General features: G+C 34.9%; 1 long non-coding RNA gene across 1 annotated transcript; it reads right to left on the bottom strand.

Annotated features, from left to right (window-relative positions):
- Positions 1–728: 728 nt before the first annotated feature.
- On the bottom strand, positions 729–3,675 carry LOC149152730 (uncharacterized). The gene is made up of 3 exons (XR_016262603.1): positions 2,948–3,675; positions 1,255–1,533; positions 729–858 (listed from the first exon to the last, which is right to left on the bottom strand). It is a non-coding gene; the product is annotated as an uncharacterized LOC149152730 (long non-coding RNA).
- Positions 3,676–5,865: the final 2,190 nt, after the last annotated feature.

Below are 5,865 nucleotides of genomic sequence, written 5' to 3'. Positions count from 1 at the left end.
TATTAAATGTCTACTAAAATCCCCATTCAGAATGGATGCTATGTTTTGAATGATTTATTGTAACTCGAATATTTTTATTTGGTATCTAGGGTTTTATTTTAAGTGAATGGTATCATGGAATATTGTACATAATTTTTCTAATAATTCAGTGAATGGTATCATGGAATATTGTACATAATTTTTCTATCAAATTTCTAAAATAACTTCATTTATGACAAGGTTTTACTGCGTAATTATTTCTTGCAAGTTTCAAGTTTTAATTCCAGATTATTCGATTGAGATATATACGGTAGAAGATTTAAATTCTAAATTGTCTTATTAAGAGTAAAATGTCGAGCCAGAATACTATATCAAGATTTGAGATTGAAAACTAAAGGGTGAAGTTTGAAGGTGGAGAAAATAACTATAACTACAGTTGGATATTGAAGATTTCAGTATGTGGGAAACTAAATGAAGTGTATTTGGTGGGTTGTAGATCTCTTTAATATTTGAAATAGAAGACAACCTGAATAATGATTTTTCTTCCTCCAGCGACAAAGGATTGAGTTTCCATCCACATAAAACAGAAAAATGTGAAAAGGGAGTTCACTACATTGTTGTAAGGGACTCGAGATCCTCCATATGCAATTAGTGTAGGCTAATGCACGGTTAATATGAAGCAGAGCACTGTGTCATACTTATTTTCGTTGGTAAAACAGAGTATCATGTATGGTGGAGTTTTTATACCACTAGAAAAGTACATCACTGACTTTAATATATTTTGATATGTCTGCTTCTGATCTTAGCGTGTAAAGTTCACCTTTACTCTTCAGAAGTACCATTAACTCTAGTAAATCTCTCTCCTTTTGTAACAAGGCTCTACAATGCAATATGAAATATTGTTACATTTAGATGTCATTTCATCATTGTAAAAAGTCAGTGATAAAATAGAAATCACTTCTGTGTATCATTTAGCAACAAACAAAAATCACCTCTGTGTATCATTTAGCAACAAACAAAGAACTTCAGTGGAAGCCTAGATTTCACATATGATATATAGCTAGATTATTTGAAAAACGATGTTAAAAATGAATTATAGGTTATGGTGACTTTGAGTCAACTTCTATATTCAGAGGCAAGACAGTGAACACAGATTTTAAAAAAAATAAAGATGATTTTTCACAAATTCAGAATTTGCTAGAGAAGGGACAGTAATGCAACTAATTTTATGTTAAAAAAGATGCATTAACCATGGTCTACTAGCAAAATACGTACATTTACCATTACAGGGAATCCATCTCGATGAAGAATTCCACAAGGGCCATCTTGCAGAAGCTGGGAGACCCTGCAGCCCATGTGAACAAGAAACCCACCAACTTTGTTATGGTTCATGAGGGAGGCCACGGGGCCTGGTGTTGGTATAAGGTCACCGATCTCCTGCAAAAATCAGGCCACACCGCCATTGTATTTGATCTCGCAGCCTCGGGTCTCCATCCCACGCGCCCCAATCACATCTCCTCATTACAACAATAAGCAGAACCCCTTTTGGAGGCCCTGCGTTCAATTTCAGATTCAGAAAAGGTATCACAAATTTAAATCAAAATTTAATCCAATTTTGAATGATTTAAATCACAATTGAATCCAATTTTGAATTTCTGATGAAATATTGACACTTATCATATGCAATATAGGTTGTTTTGGTGGGTCATGGCCTTGGGGGCATGTGTTTGGCCTATGCCTACGAGATTTTTGCATCTAAGATTGTTGTTGCAGTTTATTTGGCGGCCCTCATGCTACGAGGGGGTTCGAATCTTTGGAACGACATATGAACAAGGTGAGTCTTTTAAAACTTTATCGTGAATTTTTTCATATATACCCATGTCATGAATTCAGAATACTTGTTTCAAATTCCAATAGCTTTGGGATTTATTAGAAAAACAGAGTATTTTTTAAGGATTTAAATATTTTTTTTTATTTTTTTTAAATAATATTTTAAAATACATAGAGAATGTAAGCTATTATTTAATAAAAACATGTAATTTAATTGAATGAGTCAATATTTCTTTTTTAAATAACCAATTTCATTCCAGAAATATTTTTTTTTCATTCAAACGAGGTCATGAATTCTGATATATTTTTTTTCTTGGATCATAACAGATAGAAACCCAGTTGATATGGAATAACACTTCCATATATTCCATCAATTTGTTTTCCAAAGATTCATGTAGAGATATTTTCTATAACACCAGCGCATCATAGCTTAATTACCGGCTATAATAGCCATTGGAGTTAGTATGAACTTAAATGCAAACTCAGGCAATATCAGCGATCAGACAGAATATTGTGCTTTTTGTAAATTTAGGTTAAAATCATTTTTTTTATTTTAAATAAAACTTAAAGCTATCTTGATTGAATGAGAGGTTTTCAAATTTAAATTTAGAAGAAACAGGTTAACCCTCTGAGACGTAGAGATATCTGGCATGCTCAAAAAACTAAGCAAAAAGAAGAGGGCATTTAACTCAAATTTAGAAGATACGTTAATCTTCAAACACAGAGCCATCTGGCGCGAGTAAAAATTTAAGCAACCAGTGTTTAGATTTATTTAAAAGAAAGAAAAAATAATTTCAAAAGACTACAGCACAAGAATAATTTAAGGTTTGTGGCTGAAAAGAAAACAGTGTTAATAATCTAAGCAAGAAGGAGAGGGCATTTAACTCAAATTTAGAAGATAAGTTAATCCTCAGACATAGAGACATTTGGTGCCAGTAAAAAATTAAACAACTTATGGTTTCATAAATTTCATTTAAAAGAAATAACAGTAATTTCAAAAGACTCTAGCAGAAGCAGATGCAGGATTTAGGGTTTGCGAGTGAAAGGAAAACAGTGTAGGAGTGTGAAGGGGAAAAATTTGATGGTAAAATTGAGATAAAGTTCAGAAAATTACAGCGCTGAGTATAACGATATTTACCTTGGAAAGAACTTTGAAGTGGAAGCCCGAAGCAAGTGAAGGGAGGAAAACGTCTCTGGCGGAAGCTTCTTGCACTGAAAGAAAGCGCCTGTTCCTTGTCCAATTATTAAATAAAAATAACTCCAGTTCAGGCATTTCACCTACTCTGTCATATTGTGAGAAATAAAGGAAGGTGGTGTCTCTAAACCCCCATCTCTGCTAACTTTAAACCCCCATCGCTGCTAACTTTAAACTGCCTTCTGAGTGGTTTGTAACGTTTTGTTCACGGATTACAGGGATCTGTAACAAATTTGCCGATATTTCTGCCTGCTTCATGTAGTGGGTGAAGATTCGAAACCATCATCATTATGGAGAAAGCGTTGGCATAACATTTTTTCGTTGAGTTGCAAGACCAGGACAAAAGAACTCGGGCGAGATGCAAAGATTTTCGGTTGAAACCATAACCAGTAATTGAAGGAGAGCATGACCAATATCTTGAAAATGAGCACAGATGTCAGTGGAAAGAAGAAGTGTGGCGCTTGTTCTCAGAAATTGCTGAGAAAAAAATTGCACAACACATATGAACAATTTCTAGCTAAATGTTCGTTGAATGTGGATGCCAAGTGTCAACATTAGAAAGAAGAGGAGGATAAAAATCTCTTAAAAAAGCCCTATCCGCCTAATTATAACGACCAATTCCCACCAGCAATATATTTATCAACAGGCTACACACTGAAGTTCTTTGGCACCACTACTCCTAGAGGAATATAGATATTCTAGACTTTATGGCAATCGTTTTAAAGGTCTGTGAATTTAAAAAAATATTACCGAGTATAACACTACCTTATACTGCCTTACTTTCTGCGTTAATATAAATGAACCAAGATGTTGTCAACAATATTATAATGCTTATGTTAATAATGTGTAATGCCCTGTACAACTCAATTATCGCTCAATTATAAGAAAGTTGTCTGGGATCTAGGGATCAAAACCCTAATTCATCTCCTTGTTATATATCGAACTTATAATTGAGAGTTGTGAAGAGGATTTGGAGCACCAGGAGGAAAGCGATGTAAATTTTGACAATTAAGATATTTCTTATTATGATAAGATTGAGAGATCATTTAAAAATCTTCATCACAACATGCAAGGTCGGGAACTGAATTATTTAGCTAAAACTAGATACAAATTTTTGTGGTCCATGGTAAATATATGGAATAATGGACTGAATCAAACCTCATCATCAACATGCTTCAATTGAGGATGGTGAAATTGCTATTGTTCCTATGAAATTTAGTATTTTTCAGGGGATGATGGTGGTGTGAGCAAGTCCAACAGTTTTGAGGAGAGTAAAGTTCTTTCCGGAAGCAACCTCCCAAGACAACATAGATGACTTCATGAACAATGAAGGTGGTTCCACATGTTTCCTTGTTAACATATGAATATCTGTACAAAACTATATAATATCAACCTCTTTGTCGGGAAAATACATAGTGGAACAGATGGTCATACATTGCATGCTTGGATTACTCTTAGACAAAATCTGGGTGATGAAGCTTGTATCTGGACATGATGCATAAAACATTAACGCACTCTAGGTAATGCACGTTATGCTTCTCGCATGCCAATATTAATGTATGTCCATACTATTCCAATATTAATGTATGTCCATACTATATTGTTGGGTTGTGTTATTATTTGCTTCTCGCATTTCAATATTAATGTATGTCGATATTATACTTTTGGGTTGTGTTATTCTTTCCACCACTAGGTCAGGTAGTGAACGGGGTTAGAGGGGCATTGAGCCCCTCGATTGCACAGAGGGGTTAGAGGGGCAGCAGTCCCACGTGTTCGAGGATTGAGGATGGCGGTTAGCCCTTTTCCATTGGAAATTTTTTTTGGACTTTATATTGGGTTGAGTGGACCTAACTATGGTTTTGTGCATGATTTTCGCAAATGGTTTTGGACAGGATGGTTTTGGCTCCATGGTTTTCGATGCAATTATGGTTTTAGGTTCATGGTATTGGATGCTTCAGAATCTTTTTTCAGAGAGAAAATCCATATATGGCCGAAGCCCTCATGATTACAATATGGCAGAAGCCAGTCAGAATATGGCCGAAGCCAAAATACAGAAAGGCCGAAGCCAGGCAGAATACGGTCGAAGCCGTCAGATACGGCAAAGCCGTCACATATCACCGAAGGGGGGACCTCCCCAGGGTTCGAACTCGGCTGGGGGAGCGAAAGCCATCCGCCCCAGCCTTCTAATGGATGCTTAAGAATCTATAAATATGTATTGTAACATTAAAAGAAACATAATGAAAAATCAACTCCTAGTCCAGTTTTTGGGATCGAGAGGAAAATCTCATCTCTGTGTGTGTTTTATATGGGATCGAGAGGAAAATCTCATCTCTGTGTGTGTTTTATATGTTATGCTCTCGCATTGTTTATTTTCTATGTTTTAAAATTTTATGGGGTTAAAACTTACATATAATTCAATCAACAATATCTTGTTCCACTGCTAATGCATATAACCTAACACCCATTTCCAATAATTAACCATATCCTCTTGCCATTATAAGTTCCAATATCAACCATAAAGCTCAAAACTGCACAATATATGTGAACGTTCCTACCACTAATGCCTAATAAATAACTTTTAATGCAGTGCATGAGTCTTTCATTACTTAACAATGTATTTCATTAATTAAAGCCAACACAACCAAAAACCTAATTTATATGTAACGATAACGCTCAAAACTGCACAATATATGTGAACGTTCCTGCCACTAATGCATAATAAATAACTTTTGAAAACTGCACAATATATGTGAACGTTCCTGCCACTAATGCATAATAAATAACTTTTGATGCAGTGCATGAGTCTTTCATTACTTAACAAATTAAAGCCAACACAACAAAAAAACCTAAGTTATATGTAA

The sequence above is a fragment of the Pinus tabuliformis genome, chromosome 9 (assembly GCF_031772625.1).
Source record: "Pinus tabuliformis cultivar Carrire ecotype Pingquan chromosome 9, CPIR1, whole genome shotgun sequence".
In the NCBI taxonomy this organism is placed as follows: domain Eukaryota; kingdom Viridiplantae; phylum Streptophyta; class Pinopsida; order Pinales; family Pinaceae; genus Pinus; species Pinus tabuliformis.
This window is presented reverse-complemented; position numbering and strand designations above follow the sequence as displayed.